Below are 20,067 nucleotides of genomic sequence, written 5' to 3' on the forward strand. Positions count from 1 at the left end.
ACCTGGGGTGTTATCTGTTTGCATATCAGTCTGAATAAAAAGGTTCTGAAAACTGAATTAGGCCCTCACTAACACCTGTGCAACACTATTGTTTTCAGTGGATTTCTGTGTGTGTAACTGAGTCCATCTATTCTATTTATGATGCACAAAGAAGTATAGAAGCCAGCTAGTGTTCTCTTAGTTCAGCAGAGCTAATCCAGCCAACAACCTGAACAGATACGCCCTAGCAGTACATATGTGAAGTTAGAAGATTCCATTTTCAAATTAGTCACCTTCCAGCATAGAAAGACACTTCAGCTTACATACTTCAATGTGCTGATGGATGTGCATCTGCCAGCATTGCCTTCTATTAAGAAGTGCTGAATAGTAACAGAGAGATAGCCATGTTGGTCTATATTCTATCAAAACAAAAAAGCAGTTCAGTAGCACTTTAAAGACTAACAAAATAATTTATTAGAGCTTTCGGGGGACAGGCCCACTTTGTCAGATCATAGCCATACCAGAAGAAGTGGGTCTGTCCCATGTAAGCTCATCACCTAATAAATTATTTTGTTTGTCTTTAAAGTGCTACTGAACTGCTTTTTTGTTCTATTAAGAAATGTGCCAGAGTGGCTCAAATATTTACAACTGTAGCATCTTCTAATGGCCTTAAGCCCACAACAGATAAGCCTATCAGTGAACTTGCTCTCATTTAGCTGAAGTTCTGTACTCAGATGGGAGTTTTCTTTTTCATCTGTTGCCAGACCAATGAATTTACTTAACCAAGCACCCAGCTGGGCATTCTGTGATTCAAAGTGTTGAAGCGGAGAGGCGGGGTGGAAATCAGTGTAGCCAGCTGGGAAGTACAACCTAAAGCAATAGCTGGATCTGCTGCAAATCCCATTATGGAGCTCTCTGTGAAGGACTCCAGACACACTCAAAGATAAGAAAAAGGATTAAACCCCTCCTCATGGGAGCCATGAGATTTAATCAATGAGCAATATTTGATTTTCACCTCCCAACCCGTATCTTACTTGCAGGTAGGTCTCCAGCACAGTCCAGTGACTCCAGTCCTTTACCTCAGCGAAACGTCTGATCCTCTCATGTCAGCACCACCATCAAAGCTCTTCATGAGCTTTCTCCCTGGGAATCCCTAGCACCTTCTCATGCACATAGACAGACCAGAGGTTGCAGGTGGCCTCAGTGGTGTGAGGGGGGAATTCCCAACCTGTCCACTGCTGGTTGTGTCCCAGATCATGGATGGGACCTCACAGGCCATTGGCTTGCATGTATTTCATATTCACTAACTCCTTCACTGAATCCAAATGGCACACGATGGGGTAGCCAGCATGCACCCGATCTGCATCCAACAGAGCACAGGAAAACTCGTTTTAAAACCAGGTACCTTACTGCATGCTTTCGAGCTCTCCAACAATTCATGATAAGCAATTCATCTGGCCAATTCAACTCCCCATTCTGCTTGGGAGCCCTCCCAAAGGAGGCTGTGGTTTCCTCATGCTTTATCTGATTGCTTGAATCAGTTTTTAAAACCTGGTTTGGCGTATTAGATGCTCCACATTCACATGCTGCTTAGGCAAGTCATGTGGTTTTGTTTCCGCCTGGCAGCGTTCCCTTTAAGTTTTCCTACCCCTGAGCAGACCGGATGGTGTTACGTGCACCCATGTGGAAGCGATCTGCAACACGCCATCTTCCTATTGGGGCACACAACAAAACGCACATACTGGGTGGGGCCAAGGGGTTGTGGTGGGGGTGGGGGTGGGGGCTTAGGCATGGGGCCAAGGGTTGGGGTGCCAAAGTGCAAGGGACACACAGCTGAGACAGATGGTTGGGATGCAGGGGTATGAGGACTCCAGCTGGGGATGCGGGATGTACAGGGAACTGCACTGAGGGGTTGTGGGTAAAGAAGGGTGCTCCGGGGCTACTGAGAGATGATTTCCCCCTCTCCCACTCTCTATCTTCACAGCAGCACCTAGGCTAGGCGGGAAAGGCACATCGCCCCATTATGACAGCTGCAGGGATGGGGCTGCAGGATATGCGCCTCTTCCCTGGCTTTTGAAGTTTCCAGCCAGGGCTGGGTTAGACGGCTGCTCCAGCTGCAGCAGATCCAGGCTCAGGCTGGGTCTGGGCTGCCGCAGCTGCAGCAAACAACCCAGGGCTGGGCCGTCCCAGATGGGTTCAGAGTGTGGGAGAGGCACTGGGCTCAGGCCATCCTTGCCCCTGCTACAGCAGGTCTCCAGGTGGGGCCGTTGAGAGCCTATGTGGTGCTAAATCAGCAGCTGCCCTTCTTACAGGGAACTTAGCCCAACCCCACACCCAGAGCAGTGCGCAAGTGCTTCGAGTGAGGATACCTGAATGTGGGATTTAAAAGCTTAGTTTTCACAAATGCTGGCTGCTCATGCTATTGATCTGCTTTCCACGAGCATTTATCAGCAATGCTCGCTCCACTACTCATGCAATGAGCAAATGAGAGGCACTCAGCAAGAAAATTTAACACTTTGGAGCAGGGACCATCTTTTTGGAAGGCCAGTGTTTGTGCAGAGCCAAGCACGGTGGGGTCCTGCTCCAGAATGGCAGCTCCTCAGTTAATGCAAGTGATACTAGAAGCATGCACATGAAAAGCCCTCCTCCTGCCAAAGAAAAGCCTCCACTGCACACACAAGTCTCCCCAGGGGGAGCACATGAGAGAACTAGTCACATGTTACAACTGGAAGGTGCTTGATTACTAGGGTGCTGAGGGCGGCATTAGAATAGAAGTCATTAAACCATTGCAATGAATATGTTGGGGGAACATATTGGGACTGTGTGATTACCACAAATCTTATAGGCTACGTCTACACTAGCACACTACGTCGAAGTAGCCTATTTCAAAGTAAGAACATCAAAATAGGCCACTTTGACACGTATCGTCTACACATCCTCCAGAGCTGGTGCCATCGACATTCAACATCAAAGTAGCAACGGGGAACGTCGAAAGGAACTGCCCCGGAAGGAAATGCAGAGCATCCACACACACAAGCGCTCCCCGTCGAAATAAGGGGCCAGCAAAGCCTGCAGACAGGGTCACAGTCTGGGCTAGCCCTTCTGGGGCAAGAGCAAGCTGCTCCCTTAAAGGGCCCCTCCCAGACACACTCGGCCTGCACAGCACGAGGTCCACAGAGCCAACAACTGGTTGCAGACCCCGTGCACACAGCATGGACCCCCAGCTGCAGCAGCAGCAGCCGCCAGAAGCCCTGGGCTAAGGGCTGCTGCATGTGGCGACCATAGAGCCCTGCAGGGGCTGGGCAGAGCATCTCTCAACCCCTCAGCTGATGACCGCCATGGAGGAACCGGCTATTTCAATGTAGCAGGACGTGGATTGTCTACACACGCCTTACTTCGATGTTGAACATTGAAGTAGGGCACTATTCCCATCTTTGGATAGGAATAGCGATTTCAACATCTCGCCGCCTAACGTCAATTTCAACGTCGAAATAGCACACGGAGCGTGAAAACGCAATGTGTGCTATTTCAACATTGTACCAGCTACTTCGAAGTAGCTGGCTAGTGTAGACGCACCCATAGTGTTTTCTTACCATTTTATACCCAGCTCTCTAAGTGCAGCAACCACGACAAATTCGATTGTCCCTGCCGTTAATCAGCCAGAGACAACACAGACAAATCTTAGGATGTATACAAAGGCTGAATAGCTGCCCCCATAGCTACACAGTGGGAGAAAGGCATGGAAGGGTGCCCAGCCTTCACTCCAGCTCAGCTGCCTGCATGACAGCACTTGAGAGTGAACATCTGCTACAATCCTTTCAGGCCGGGGAAATCTTTGTGGTGCTCCTGCCAGCTCAGCTACCGCTGCCATGATCTGCTCCCAGAGCATCAGCAGAGGCTCTGGGTTCTCTATATGGCACATGCTGTCAGAAGGCAATGTCAAGATAATGTTCTCTGTAGCCAGTTCTCCCCAAGGAGCAGGATAATGACGGATGCTAGTCAGCCACTGGTGCTTGGAAGTCGCTCCTGGAACAATGCGGTAACACGATTACATGTCAATATCCGCAGCAGATTATATCACTTTATTTGTACCCTTTTTTGGTTTGTCTAAATTCTAGAACAAGACATTCAACAGGATGACCTCCTAGAGCAACATTAGCACTTAAGCACTGACTGAACACTGCTCCCAGGGGAATCACCACCACTTGGGGATATGCTTTTTTTTTTGTATCTTCAAAGTTAGGGGCTGTAGCAACAGTGGCTAACAAAGGCTGTGCAGTGCATTTGTCCCTGTACTTACCAAGCCTGAAGAAAGGGGCCTGCATAACTCCTTTCACGGTGATACTCACGTTACCCAACTGGCTGCCCTCTGGCACTATGATGTAAATGAGGCCACCCCAGAGAGAGGAAACAGACATCTCCTGATCGACAATGTCATGCTTGCTTATCACCACAGGGGCACGTCGTAGCAACTCTGCTTTGCTGAGATCATCCGAGTGGCACCCAATCTGCAGCTGGAAGCAGAAGGAATTAGTGCAGCTCTCACACACATCACACACCCATCTCATCGAGCTCTCAACATCCTGTTTCTGGGACTGAGAGTTTACTTCAGCAGACAGTTTAACCCCCCCGACCCCTCCACCCCCACAAGAAAACCCATGGATGGTTACACTTTATTTTCTCCAGTATGCCCTTTGCTAAGTAAGTTGGCAACCGCCCTTTACTGTTCCAAAGCACTTTCCATCCAAGTATTACATCACCTCTTATAGCTAGGACTGAAATAAAGCACAACACTCTGGGCCCTGGGAGAGAGCAAATCATCATCCTCATTTTAAAGGTAAGAAAACAGAGCCACCCACAAATTAAGTAATTTGCCTTAGCCCACACAGACTGTTGACAGCAGAGCTGGGGAAAAGAAAAAGGACTATGTCCTGTCACCTGTAATTCACCAGAACAGAAAGAGCAATAGATTTATGAGCAATCACCTGCAGGCCACTTTTGGCCACTCTACTAGGAAATATGAAGGTGGCTGTGTTCCCAGGCGGAAGGTAAAGTCCTGTGCTCATCCATGCAGTGGCACCTGTAAATCAGGCAAAAAGAACAGGCCATGAACACCCTCCATGTTTCATATAGGAAGAGAGCTGGGCAAGTGTGTTACAGTAGCATATCTATCACAGAGGTAGCCGTGTTAGTCGGTATCTTCGAGAACAACAAGAAGTCCTGTGGCACCTTATAGACTAACAGATATTTTGGAGCATAAGTTTTCGTGTGCAAAGACCTGCTTCATCAGATGCATGAGTAGCAGGGGGGCGTGGTTTCAGAGGGGTATTTAAAAAGTGGTGTCCCAGTAAAAGTGGGAGCCAGAGCTGACAAGGTCTATTCATTAAGGGTGGAAAAGGCCCTTTATCAGCAGTATGTATGAAGAGAGGAAAATCTGTAAATAATGGTGCTCTGGTCCTGGGAAGAGGGGGAATCAAGGAAATATCTGTAGCTAGGGAGGAATTTAATCCTTAGGACATTTGTTCATCTCGGGGAGGTGAGGAGTCACTGATTTCTTGGTGGATTCCATGGTGGGTTCCAGCAGTCAAGTTTGGGAGCTATGTGGACTTGTTAATTTCAGGAGCTGTTTCCATAGCCAGGAGAGAGAAAGGGAGAAATTACACAGGCCGGTGTCCCAGGACCATGTTCATAGCACAATGCAACTTATTTCTGAAACCCTTCTGTGATACATCTTTGATTACTTCCTCTTGTTGGGAACTGGTTCCTTAACCTCACCAAATGCTACTGTTAAGAGCTTTTTCTAGTATCTAGCCCATTTCTCTTTTCTTAGCTTCAGGTATTTGCTCTTTTGTCTACAGACTTCTAAGATCAGGAATAAGAGAATTTATGCATCCCAAGTAATCCTGGCTTCCCCATCCCCTTCCCTCTCTGTGTTCTGGGAGTCTCTCCTCCCATAGCCTATCCTGACATTGTTATCATGCTGTATTTCCCGCTTTCCTATTTTCCTTCTTCCTCCCCCTGTCCCCCAATAGTATATGGGGAATAAAAAAGATTCATCTGGGACTAAATTAAGTTCATATAGTTTAGGTGAAAATTAGGACCCATCCACACTTAATGGTGGGCAGCAGATATGGTCATTGCTACAGGAGGACAGCTGTTCTGATTTGCTGTGACTGCTCACGGGCACCACAATACCAGAATCATACAGGAGTTTGGACTTATGGTGGAGAAGGGTAACAAGAATGACTAAGGGACTGGAAACACTACATGAGGAGGAATTAAAGGGGGCAAAAATAACAGAATGTTGCCAAAGGATATGTGGGGTTGTGAGAGGGCTTAGATATGTTATACTTGTAGCCATTCCATCGCCAGGCATAGATCTTACAGGCAAGGCTGTCTCTGGGGCCAAGGCCCTTCCCCACCCCGCCTCCTCCTGCCCTTGCTGTACCCCCACTCCCTTCCTTCACCCATTCCTTCACCCTGCTCCACCCCATTGCACCCTCCCCACACAGCTCCTCCCCTCAAGCTACATGACCCAGGCATATTACAGGAGAGCCTGGCATGGGGTGGCAGAAGGGGTCAGGCTCTCCCCCACACTCACTAAGGCAGCAGAAGTCACCAGCCCAAACCCACAGCCTGCCCCCTTGTGGAGACCCTACCAGCTGCAGGGGGCTTCTGGAGGGAGGCAGCCCCAGACAACTGGCAGACCATGGGAGGGGGTGCTGGAGGCCAGGAGCAGCCCTCTTCCCCTCCACATAGCCCACAGGGGGCAGCTGCAGAGGGGCCACTGGAGGGTGGGGCCACTCCCAGAACCTGGGTCCCTATCCAGCCAGCCTGTGGGCTGGGACAGAGGGGCTGCTGGAGGCTGGGGCTAGCCTGAAGCGGAGTAGCCTGCTCTGCCAGCCATCTCCCAGCTGGGCTGCTCTGCTTCACCCTGTCGGCAGGGAGAGGAGCACCCTGGCCCCAGCTTGCTCTGCTCTGCCTCTCTGAGGGAAGCAGAACAGAACAGAGCAGGCCAGGGCTGGGCACTCTGCTTTCTGCCGCTGGGGTGAAATGCAGTACTCCAGCCGGGAGAGGCCAGCAGAGCTGAGCAAGCTGCTGTGCTGCTCCACTTGCCACAGTGAGTGCAGAATGGCCTGGCCCCTGCGGCCAGCTCCAGGCTGACCAGGTAATTCCCCAGGCTGCCCTAGGCCCCCTGGGCTAACTTCCATATATGGTGGGCACAGTCATCCTCTGGTGCAGCCACCACAGGGCACCCCAAAGCACAGGGCCTGGGACAGCCACCTGAGGATGGCTCTGCTTACAGAAATGTTTTTAATCAGTTAAAGTTGTAAACCCCAAGGAACGTGAGGAATTGGTGAGAACAGTGTTTCTCAACTACATTTTATTATACAGTACCCCCTTTTAAACATATATATAAGTACCCCAGACTTCTCTCACATACCCCAAAGGGTGCACACACCACCAGTTGAGAAACATGGTCCTAAGGTAATCTGAGGTCTTGAAACAAGTGCCATTCAACCTTTCCAAATTACTGTTCCCTTTGCAGGAGTCGGATTTGTTTTGCATACCACCAAGTTACACCTCACTTTAAAACTACTTACATGCAAAAGTATCACGGAAGACTACTCCTGAAAAACTTGATGACTTTCTACCTCTTGTTATCAAATAAATGAATTGGAATAGAACTATTGTACTTACATTTCAGTGTGAGGCATAAGAAGCGGTAAAAGCAAGTAATGATCTGAATGAACTTCTAAACTGTACGCACTTTACTGGTGTTTTTATGTAGCCTGTTGTAAAACTAGGCAAATATCTAGATGAGTTAATGTACCCCCAGAAGCCCTCAGTCTACCCCCAAGCATACCCCTGGTTGAGAAACACTGGGTTAGAATAGTTAAATGCACATAAAAAGGAGTAATGTGACAACACTAAATAAACACATTTGTGCTGATTACCCAGGAAGGTTACCAAAGGCTGAGATCTACCAGCTCAGGGAACACATTTCCAAACACCAATTGCTTGAGTCCTTTACTATTGGACTGGATAAAGGAATGGAGAGCAGGGTTGTAGGGGAAAGCCAACCCAGGCTTCTGGAAGGGACCAAGGGAGAGGAGTGGACTAAACATAACCCAATAAGCAGTTTCTACGAAAACTTTGGATTAAGGATAAGATTTTGGCAGAGTGCTCATGGATTCTGTGGCTTTCCCAGACCTCTGTGACTTTCGTTTCTTGAGTCCCAGAGCACAGAGCTGTTGCCCCCACAGGACCCTCAGCTGTCCGTAGCTGCCATGGGTGGTGGAGGGGCTGGAGCCACTGGCCTCCTCAACCCTGGGAGTTAGCCCCGCCTGCTCCCCCCACCCCTTTTTTTTAAAAATAAAAGTCAGACTTACATGTATGTTTGGTACTGCCAGAAACCTGTCCATGACTTACTAAAAATAACCATGACAAAATCTTAACCTTGCGTCTTACTGAAGAGGAATTTTCACAACATTCTGGAAAGAGAGGCTGCTGAACTCTTTTATATTCAAATTCGACACATTAACATGTGGTTTGAACTGGGATGGGAATTTTCTGGGTCATAATAGGGGCTCTTTTGCATACTTGGCTTCACCTAATTCTTGACTCCCCCCAACCCCCTCCCCCGCCCCTCTACTCTCTGATTTGCTCACCTTGATAATTTTTTTTTCTGCTTTGTCAACTTTGGTTACTGTTTTTGGTTCTGTGCCTTAAATATTGAGTCTGTTCTGGTCTGGCTATGGTCTGAAGAAGTGGGTCTGTCCCACAAAACTCACCTAATAAATTATTTTGTTACTCTTTAAAGTGCTACTTGACTGCTTTTTTGTTTTATTATTCCAGGTGTGGTCTCACCAGGCTCATGGGAAGCAGTGCTATTCTTGTGCGTGTTCTACCAATGATACCCCTTGTGGCAGGTAGTGGACAGACAGCTTCTTTCACCTGGGTTTGTGCTGTTGACTTCCACGGTGACATGAGGGATGGTGCGGTGTTTGCAGAGCGCTAGCCTCGCACAGGCTGGCATGGTTTGGGACAGCTTTGTGGCCAGACACAGGAGCACTGCCTCCTTGGAGCTGCTGCAGATTGGGCATTCCTTGCTCACCGGCGGAATCCCATTGCTTTGCAGTATCTTGTACGCAACCTGGTGGAGCGAGGAATACATGGGGCCAGCACTAACAGGGATTTGGAGGAATTCCATGCAGTCCTGCCCCAGCCTCTGGAGCTAGCCCTTCAGTGGTGGCGGAATTTCCTCTTTCTTGGCCAAATGTTGCTGCAACTGAGAGAGCGCCCTGCGGAAGTGGTAACAGTGCGGCTCCTCTGCTGGTCATAATATTGGGTATTTACTTGCCAACATGGATTCCCCCAAGATGCTAATCCCAAAGGGGATGAGGATTTTGTTGCTAGGATATTGAGTGATAGCATTCTGGTCTCGATTTTGGGAAGCCCACCACCAGGCCTGACCTCCAATCAGCAGGCCTCCTCCCTCTGCCACAAACTCAAGGATCCTTTTAGCCTCGGCGTCACTGTAGGACTTGCAGCAGTAAATGCTCTGTTTGTTGGTGAGAACGGAGATCTTGCATGCCACGTTCTGCCAAGTTAGCAGGTCATGCAGCTGCTTCAGGTTGCGGTTGATGCCAATACTCCCCTTCTTCTCAGCACCTAGCCACTCCAAGGCATTGAGAAGGAACGGCATTCGGTGCAGGACACACATCTGGTTCTCATGCGTAGCTACGACCACGCAGCCCTGGCCATAGTGAGCTGCTGCAAGAAAACACCGATAAGAGCTATCCGTGCCAAGGGGGAAGGCCAAAGCCCCATGGACGAGCAAACAGGAGGGCGTGCAATCCATTACATCCAGCTCAGACACTCCTCTTAAGAGAACCTCTAAGTCTCTGCAGCGATCTAGCCCACACCTGCAAAACCGAGAGAACTTGGTATCAGTCAAAATGCCAACATTAGCAAAGAATCAAAGCTAGAAGAAATTAGTCTGGTTCATCCACCTTGCCCATAATAGGATCAAAATATCCTTAAATCAGAGCCACTTGGTTGCCTGAGCTTGTTCCTTCAGCCCTGAAAACGTAATGCCCATCTGAGTAGTGCTCAAGCACCTCCAGCAGAATTGAGAAGTGGGTGCACCTAAGTCCTCCTCTTTTTCCGCACCTAATATCACGTTGCTTCTCCCTTTCCACCCAAAAGAATCATTCTTTTTCTCCACACCACATGCAACCTGTTCCTGTTTCCTTTATTACAAAGCACAGCCCGCCACCTGCTGACCCTTTACTGGGCATCGCTGTGAAGTAGCTGTTACAGGCCATTCATTCTTACTGTTTACCTTCTGATCTACGAAACGGCCACATGGGGGAAGCACGTAGCGAGATGCGAACAACCGAGTAGCAGAGACAAAAGGAATGAGAGCAGAGTGTGGTGATATGTTTTTCATATTTAAGAACTGAAGACATAATGCTTCAAGTTGAAGCGTAGCCATCAAATCGGCCTAGTTATATGCCTAGAATGGCACTGTGTAAAAGGTGATCTTTATAGAAATATTTTTGAAAGACACACACAAGTATGAATTACAGGGACGCTTTAAAAACTGAAAAGATCAGAGTTCTGCTTCAACCACAAGCTTCCCATGCACCTTTTGGCAGGTCAGAGTCTCCGTTCTTCACTTGATTCAATGACAGATAACTGCGTAAGACTTTCCATAAGGCTTATACCTTCATAAATCCTTCACCATTCCTTCCCTGGGAAAACGCTTTTTGCACGAGCCAACATAAAAATCTACTGACGCTCAGAAATCTGTGAATTTTGTGGCAGACAACATGATTCCACTTCCCACCCCAATCACCATGTAGGCCCCCTTTACTTTTACTGCAGAACATACACACACAACATAAAGGCCCAACTTGGTCCATCTAGTCTAGTATCTTGTCTGCCAGATGCCCCAGAGGGAATGAACAGAACAGGCAATCATCAAGTGATCCAGCCCCAGCTTCTGACACACAGAGGCTAGTGACACCATTCCTAGTCATCCTGGCTAATAGCCATTGATGGGCCTAACCTCCATGAATTTAGCTCTTTTTTGAACCTTGTCAAATACCTGGTCTTCACAACATCCCCTGGCAAGGAGTTCCACAGGTTGACTGTGTGAAGAAATGCTTCCTTTATTTTTTGTTTTAAACCTGCTACCTATTAATTTCATTTGGCAACCCCTAGTTCATGTGTTATGGGAACAAGTAAATAACTTTTCCTTATTTACTTTCTCCACAGCATTAATAATTTTATTGATCTCTATCATATCCCCCCTTCGTCTTCTCTTTTCTAATCTGAAAAGTCCTAGTTTTATTCTCTCCCCATATGGCAGCTCTTCCATAGCCCTGAAGAAGTTGCATAAAAGTAGAATTTGTCAGCATAGCATTGCTCCCAAACAGAGTTTACAGGAGGACTTTCGCTGCTGGTCTCTTGTGCAGATACAGGTCACGGTGCTTCTGCTGACACAACTTTTTTTTTTTCTTAAGCCAGTAACATTTGCAAAAGAGATGCGATTTTTAATTTTCAAAAATTTTCTTTAATGGTTTGACATTCAGCCCTACCCCACATGAAAACAGCACCATAATTTCTTGTAAATACAAGATGACCTATGGATCAAGGTGAGCCACAGAACAGGACCTTGGTAATAAGCTTCACTATCAGGAGGTACCATGTCTCCCTAAATAAGCCACACAGAAGCTGACGTCAAACCATGATTCAACAGCGACAAATAAAATGGTCCTATCCTTTGGGTTAAAGTAAGCTCTCTATTAGCGATAACCTGGGGAAAGTGTCATACAAGTTATACATGATAATAGCTTATTCTGCTCTCGCCCTTTTCTCACACAACCCAGTCATCCATATTGAATCTGTTTTCAGCATGCTTCTGAAAAATAAGGCTCATGGTGCCCAGCCTTAGTTTCATTGAAGTCAACAACAAAAATCAATGGTAGCAGGACTGGACCCCCTACATTATCCCATCAAAAATAAAACAGCTTTGTGTAATTACAATGTACATTTTTCCCAATACCAGCAGCAGATTAATCTTCAATAAGAACTAAGTATGTGGAAAGTTTGAAAGGGGCCACTCATCAGCTATTTTTAAGCTAGAGAGGGAAAAATAATTAAAAAATCAAGGTAATTTTTGATGATTTGTAATTAAAAATAGTTTCAATTTCCCTTAAACAGTGAATTTCTTTTTAATTTTATGTTTTTATTTATTTGCCTCCAGAAGACTCTGCAGTTTTGCCTCTGGCAAAATAGATTTTTCAAACTGAAGTTGTAGAGCTTTCTAAGGGAAGCTGATCACCCCCCTAACTATGGAGAGGCTACATAACGTTTTATAGTATTTAACAATACACTTAAACATGCATAGAATAGCCCTGATACTCATGGTGTGATTAAAGGAATCACTGGCATTGTTCTCGAGACGTCGAAAACCCCAGGTGCACCGCATCCAGCTGTGAAGTACAGACCAGCCACACTGGTGACATGGTTCCAAGGGAAATCAAACAGCACTCTCTTTGAGTTGTGCATATGGGAACAAAACAAAGGCCTACCCCCAATGAGCAACCCCCCACCTTCCTTTACAAACTGGATCAGGTCCCTCATCTCTTCTTCATCATCATCATCCTCATCATCATCATCATCCACAGCCGTACAATAAACTCTGAGCGTAGACATGACCTCAAAGCAGGGCTGCATTTTAATGCCGGATTGACTGAGAATCCCCATGAAAGAACTCACATTCTCCTGGATGCCCACCACTGCCTGTGGGTCGACATTGAGCCACCTGACAGCATTTTCAAGGAACTGAGCCATCTCGAGTTTCTCCAGGTATTGCTCATGAGCTACCACCACTATCCGGCCCTTTGCATCCTGGGAAGCTGCAGTCAGGACCTGCCCCTGAGGGTTGACCAGAACCGGGAAGGCAGTCTCTCCGATGAGCAGCAGCTCACAAGGAACACCAACATCAGTCAGGTCCCACTTCTGCACATCAGCCACCAGCAAGTCATAGGCAGCAGACAGATCCATATGATGCTTCTTTCTGTTTAGAGGCGAGACAGTAATATAAACACAGCTGACTTTCCTTTTCCTGGTGCAGCCTGGCTCTGTCACAGACCAGGATACAATGTTACAAGCACAAACCACAGCCTACATGCCTCTTTGCTGTCTGCAATGCCTACCTCTATCATTCACTAGACTCCTGGGCTACATATCAGGGCCAGAGACAGCAATAAAGGCGGAGGTATGCTGCACTTGAGCATAGGCTTTGGAGGACAGACAGTGCTCTGTAGCTTACATAAATCTCTAAATGAAGCACTAGTTCATAATTAAATAGCTCTTGCATGCACATACATTGAATATGACTAGGAAGGGGAAAATATTTTTGAGAAACATTTACCAATGTTCAGGGCTGAACTAAAAGCTATTCTTTCTATGTAGCTCTTTTCAATGCCCTTGAGAAACCAAGAGTTTTAGTTGAGAAACACTGCAACTGTGATTACTTGCTCCAAGCCTAGAGAAATTGCTCACCCATTTACAATATGAAAAAAACAGTCCTAAGATCAAATTAAAAATCAAGAGAATACTATGAAATGGGAGAAGACAGATGTGTGAACAACTCGGAGAACAGAATTGGGTACAGAGTTCAGAAACTGGTAAAAACAACCACAAAATAACGACCAGTTTCTGTTTTTGTGTCAGACTTCTCTGCTCCCCCACCATGGTAACATTTTATACTCATGCTGTACTCTTTAGTTACTTTCCACTGAACTCTCCCTTGTGAAGGCCATGTGCATTGTTTTTTAAATCATTCATGAATAGGCATAGTATTTACCAAATGACAGAGCCAGTGTCATTGACTCCCACACCAAAACTAATATTGTACTATTTATATGACAGGAAATTGAAGACCTGTTGGTCAGCAGTAAATTTTTGCTAGGCTTTCAAAGACTATGGTTTATGCCTTGTAGATTTAAGAATAATTACCAAGCCCCTATAAAAATATTCCACAGCAAAGTCTTACCAGATCACACCTGCCAATTTTAGAAGTGGTCACCCAGTAGCAGAAGAGTAAAAGGATCTTAAATCATGTAAGTGACTTCGTAGCTCACACCCTGCTTTCAGAAGTGACTAGGCTTCTATATCATTTAAAGTTGAAATGGGGTCCAAGCCCCAAAGTTATAAGTGTATCAGAATTTACCCAACAGGAAAATAGTCCTGGGTGAAAAACTGAACTGTTTAGAAGGGCAGGAAAAATGAGGTAGCAAGAAATTTTGAAGAGGAGAAAGCATACGTAAGGCTGCAGCAGTTCGTCAGATTAAAAATTCTTTGTTCAGCAGCTGCTTTCAAACAACAGCATACAGAAAGAACAGCTTTTCTGCCTTAAACTGGGCAGTGTTTCTAACATAATTTAGAAAGCAGGAAATAGGTGTATACAGCCACCAAACATTTCTCCAGCCTACCAAGAAAGTCATATCTTCCCAGACAGAAGGGGATATTCCCCCACCTTTCCGCTCCCACATCACCTTCCAGTTCAGCACACTAATTTCTTTTCTGCCCAAAAGTTACCAACATCAGTAATCCCACTGAATTCGATGCAAGCAGTGGGTGCTCAGCATCTCTGAAGTTCACCTGAGTCTCTCGTTTACCTTTACTCCAAGTGTACTGTCATAGGCTAATGTTGGGGAAATATGAATCTTGAACACAAGCCTGGGCTAGTAAGGAACAGGATAAATTATTTTCCAAGTAATTTGTTTAAAAACATATAGTTCAGTAATCTTTAGGGTTGTACAGTATCCATCATAGAATACTAGGACTAGAAGGGACCTCAAGAGATCGTCGAGTCAAGCCCCCTGCCTTCATGGCAGGACCAAGTACTGTCTAGACCATCCCAGGTAGACATTTATCTAACCTGTTCTTAAATATCTCCAGAGAGGGAGATTCCACAACCTCCCTTGGCAATCTATTCCACTGTTTGACCACCCTGACAGTTAGGATTTTTTTCCTAATGTTCAGTCTAACCCTCCCTTGCTGCAGTTTAAGCCCGTTGCTTCTTGTTCTATCCCCAAAGGCCAAGAAGAACAAGTTTTCTCCCTCCTCATTATGACACCCTTTTAGATACCTGAAAACTGCTATCATGTCTCCCCTCAATCTTCTCTTTCCAAACTAAACAAGCCCAATGCCTTCAGCCTTCCTTCATAGATCGTGTTCTCTAGACTTTGATCATTCTTGTTGCTCTTTTCTGGACCATCTCTAATTTCTCCACATATTTCTTGAACTGCGGTGCCCAGAACTGGACACAATACTCCAGCTGAGGCCTAACCAGCGCAGAGTAGAGCTGAAGAATGACTTCTCATGTCTTGCTCACAACACACCTCTTAATGCATCCCAGAATCACGTTTGCTTTTTTTGCAACAGCATCACACTGTTGACTCATATTTAGCTTGTGGTCCACTATAACCCCTAGATCCCTTTCTGCCATACTCCTTCCTAGACAGTTGCTTCCAGTTCTGTATGTGTGAAACTGATTGTTCCTTCCTAAGTGGAGCACTTTGCATTTGTCTTTATTACACTTCATCCTGTTTACCTCAGACCATTTCTCCAATTTGTCCAGATCATTTTGAATGTTGACACTAACCTCCAAAGCAGCTGCAACCCTTCCCTGCTTGGTATCATTTGCAAACTTAACAAGCCTACTTTCTATGCCAATATCTAAATTGTTGATGAAGATATTGAACAGAACCAGTCCCAAAAGAGACCCCTGCGGAACCCCACTTGTTATACCTTTCCAGCAGGATTGAAAACCATTCATAACTACTCTCTGAGTATGGCTTTCCAGCCAGTTTTGTGTCCACCTTATTGTAGCCCCATCTACATTGTATTTGCCTAGTTTATTGATAAGAAGATCATGCAAGATCATATCAAATGCCCTGCTAAAGTCTAGGTAAACCACATCCACCACTTCTCCCTGATCCACAAGGCTTGTTATCCTATCAAAGAAAGCTATCAGGTTGGTTTGACATGATTTGTTCGTACATATCCATGCTGGCTGTGCCCTATCACCTTACCACCTTCCGAGTGTTTGCAGATGATTTCCTTAATTACTTGCTCCATTATCTTTCCTGGCACAGAAATTAAACTGACTGGTCTGTAAATTCCTGTGTTGTTCTTATTCCCCTTTTTGTAGATGGGCACTATATTTGCCTTTTTCCAGTCTTCTGGAATCTCTCCTGTCTCCCATGATTTTCCAAATATGATAGCTAAAGGCTTAGATACCTCCTCTATCAGCTCCTAGAGTATTCTAGGATACATTTCATCATGACCTGGTGACTTGCAGACGTCTAACTTTTCTAATAACAGAGAGAAAGCCATGCTAGTCTACATACTAGCAAAATGAAAAAGCAGTCCAGTAGCACTTTAAAGACTAACAAAATAATTTATTAGGTGATGAGCTTTCATGGGACAGACCCACTTCTTCAGATCACAGCCATTTCTAAGTAATTTTTAACTTGTTCTTTTTTTATTTTGTCTTCTAAACCTACCCCTGTCCCACTAGCATTCCACTATGTTGGGCAGTCCTTCTTCAGACTTCTCAGTGAAGATCCAAACAAATAAGTCATTAAGCGTCTCTGCCATTTCTGAGTTTCCTGTTACTGTTTCTCCCGCTTCACTGAGCAATGGACCTACCCCGTCCGTGGTCTTCCTCTTGCTTCCAATGTATTTATAAAGTCGCCTTGTTTCCCTTTATGCCTGTAGCTAGTTTGAGCTCATTTTGCGCCTTTGCCTTTCTAATCTTGCCCCTGCATTCCTGTGTTGTTTGCCTATATTCACCCTTTGTAATTTGTCCTCATTTCCATTTTTTATATGATTCCTTCTTTATTTGAGATCATGCAAGATCTCCTGGTTAAGCCAAGGCAGTCTTTTGCCGTATTTTCTATCTTTCCTACACAGCAGAATTGCTTGCTTTTGGGCCCTTAATAATGCCCCTTTGAAAAACTGCCAGCTCTCCTCACCTGTTTCTCCCTTCAGTTTTGCTTCCCATGGGACCTTCCCTACCAGCTGTCTGAGTTTACCAAAACCCACCTTCCTGAAATCCATTGTCTCTATTTTGCTGTTCGCCCCTCTACCCTTCCTTAGAATTGTGAACTCTATGATTTCATGACCACTTTCACCCAAGCTGCCTTCCACCTTCAAATTCTCAATCAGTTCCTCCCTATTTGTTAAAATCAAATCTAGAACAGCTTCCCACCCTCCTAACTTTTTCAACCTTCTGAAATAAAAAGTTATCTCCAATGCAGTCCGAGAACTTACTGGATAGTCTGGGGCCCACTATGTTAGTTTCCCAACATATATGTGGATAGTTTAAGTCCCCCATCACCACCAAATCCTGGGTCCTGGATGATTTTGTTAGTTGTTTAAAAAAAAAAAGCCTCATCCCCACCGCTTCTACCTGGGTAAGGGGCCTGTAGTAGACTCCTAGCAGGACATCACCCTTGTTTTTTCACCCATTTTAGCCTAATCCAGAGACTCTCGACACGTCCGTTTCCCATGTTTATCTCCACTTCAGTCCAAGTATGTACATTTTTAACATATATAAAGCAACACCTCCTCCCTTTTTCGCCTGTCTGTCCTTCCTGAGCAGGCTGGGCCCTTCCATACCAGCATTCCAATCGTGTGTATGATCCCACCAAGGTTCTGTGCTGCCAACGATGTCATAGTTTATTTATTAACACTTCCAGTTCTTCCTGCTTATCACCTATGTCTTGCATTTGTACATAGGCATCTAAGATATTGATTTGCTCTTGCCTCCCAGTTTTGCCCTACCCCTCCTTTTTCCTCTGCCATTATAGCCCGTGCTCCCTCCCATTTCCAACCCATCTCTCCCAGGTCTCCATGTTTTCCACTTACCCATGGGCTTTGCTCCGCAGTCACCATCGAACCTAGTTTAAAGCCCTCCTCACTAGGTTAGCCAGTCTGGGTCCAAGTAGGGTCTTCTCCCTCCTTGAAAGGTGAACGCCACCTCTGCCTAGCAGTCCTTCCAGGAATAGGATTCCGTGGTTGAGGAAGTCAAAGCCCTCCTGGTGACACCATTTTCGCAGCCAGGCATTCACCTGCATGATGCACCTGTTACTGCCTGGGCCCCTACCTTTGACAGGAAGGATTGAAGAAAATACCACCTGCGCCCCGAACTCCCTCACCCGTACTCCCAGAGCCCTGTAGTCACTCCTGATCTGCTCGGTGTCACACCTCGCAGTATCGTTAGTGCCCACATGGATGAGTAGCGTGGGGTAGTAGTCAGAGGGCCAGATAATCCTCGACAACAGCTCCATAACATCTGGGATACGGGCCACCGGCAGGCAGCACACCTCCCAAGATGAAATGTCAGGGCAACAGATGGGCACCTCTGTTCCCCTCAGAAGAGAATCTCTGACCACCATTCTCTTAATTCATTTTGTCTCTTAAAACAAAGAGGCTCGCCTGTAAGGCCTTTGTTTTACACTTACTAGTAACTATGCACTCACAAAAGCCACCTCAAACATTAGATGGAACAGATCCAGACTCCTGAATGTTAAGCAGGAACCTTGGATATCTAGTAGGTCACTTCCACAGCTTCCAGTCATTCCTATTTACTTTTATTGTGCAAAGACAGTTAAGTACAGTAGGGGCTCAACATTCGCAAGGGTTCCATGCTGAGAACCCCGGCAAACTCTGGATTTTGCAAATACAGCAGCCTGCCCTGAAGTCCAAGGGGAAGCAGCTACTGCCAGTGCTCCTGCCTGGGGCCCCAGGGAAGCAGCTGCTCAGCCATCCATGAATAATTGAATTCACAAACATTAAGGTCACGAATCTTGGGACTCTGCTGTATTTCTAAGAAGTTTCTTACCGTACTGGGTCTCTTATTTCCTGAGACTGCAGCTGCTGGTGACGACCAAAAAGATTCAGCCGTGAAAGTGAAAGTATTCAGAGAGCTTTTGGTAAAGTCATGTGGGCTTGTGATCCAGGAGGCAGGCTTGCGGAGCTGCAGCAGTGAAATCAAAATTAACTCCCTCCTGTAGATGTGATTAACACCAGGTCTCCTGCATCTGAACATTTTGTGCAAAAAGCAGTGTGAGCTGCTGTCTTTTATGGCCTCCTTGACAGAATCACACGCTCTGTTGATGAGGAATGGAAAAATACTGCAAGCCAAGTATACATGCCAGGGCAGGGGAAGGAGAGGGTGGGTAAGGGCCTGAGAAAAAGGGAGGTAGTGAAGGCTGACTGAGAAAAATAATGCAGCCTTGGAAGAAAGCTTATCTGGAAGCAGCCTGAGAAAGATGCGTTTAGCTCAGCATGAGAATGTAACTGCAAGACTGATTTTTGCCAGCAGATTCAAGTTTCCATATCTGTGCAGCCCATAACGGAGCTATTGTTGCATGGGGCATATAAGGAAGACTATTTTTGTTGAGAGCTGGACGCCCCTTGCCTTTTCTCCCATGGCCTTGTTAAATAAAACACTTCTGTTAGCCAAACAATGATCCTGTCTGAATTTCTGCATCGTTTTGGGGGGCTCGTCCAGGATGTGTCCCTACGCAGACCGCCCTGAGTAGGACCCTCATCTCAGCTCTTCGACTTAGAAGGCAATTCGCGACTTGTTTTTCAGCTCTGCGGCTCTGATGCTGCAGACCCTGATCTACCATCTGTCTATTTGGCTCTGGCAGTAAATGCCTGGCCAGGGTGAGTACCTGTCTATCCCGGTGTCAGGAAGTCCTAGGCTTGACAATGGGTGACAGGACCTCTGAGGTCCTGCTGCAGGATCCCGCCTGGTTTATGTACCTGGGCCCAGGTCAACTCAATATTTAACCAAATGGAACTGGTATACTGATGGTGAACCCAAACTGCAATGGCCCTTAGCCGGGTCATGGGATCACAATATTCTTAAACATCTCTGAGAAAATGTGGAACATAAACACCCAGTTCAAATGTAAGCCTAGTACGTATGGGAAGACAAAGCTGAACAGCACTACAAGTGCTTTAACAAACAAGTTGATTATCTTCAAA

General features: G+C 46.2%; 1 protein-coding gene and 1 pseudogene across 2 annotated transcripts in view; both read right to left on the reverse strand.

Moving 5' to 3' along the window:
- Nucleotides 1-3,634, reverse strand: part of LOC142019475 (uncharacterized) — a 56,105-nt gene extending 52,471 nt beyond the window's left edge. For both annotated transcript variants that reach the window (XR_012647093.1, XM_075006459.1), the window contains exon 1: nucleotides 1,014-3,634. The gene's annotated coding sequence lies outside the window, so the exon portion shown is untranslated. The remainder of the gene's footprint in view (nucleotides 1-1,013) is intronic.
- Nucleotides 3,635-3,872: 238 nt separating this feature from the next.
- On the reverse strand, nucleotides 3,873-19,144 carry LOC142019486 (TRPM8 channel-associated factor 2-like; annotated as a pseudogene).
- Between the last annotated feature and the right edge of the window lie 923 nt (nucleotides 19,145-20,067).

Source organism: Carettochelys insculpta, chromosome 1, assembly GCF_033958435.1.
Source record: "Carettochelys insculpta isolate YL-2023 chromosome 1, ASM3395843v1, whole genome shotgun sequence".
In the NCBI taxonomy this organism is placed as follows: Eukaryota; Metazoa; Chordata; order Testudines; family Carettochelyidae; genus Carettochelys; species Carettochelys insculpta.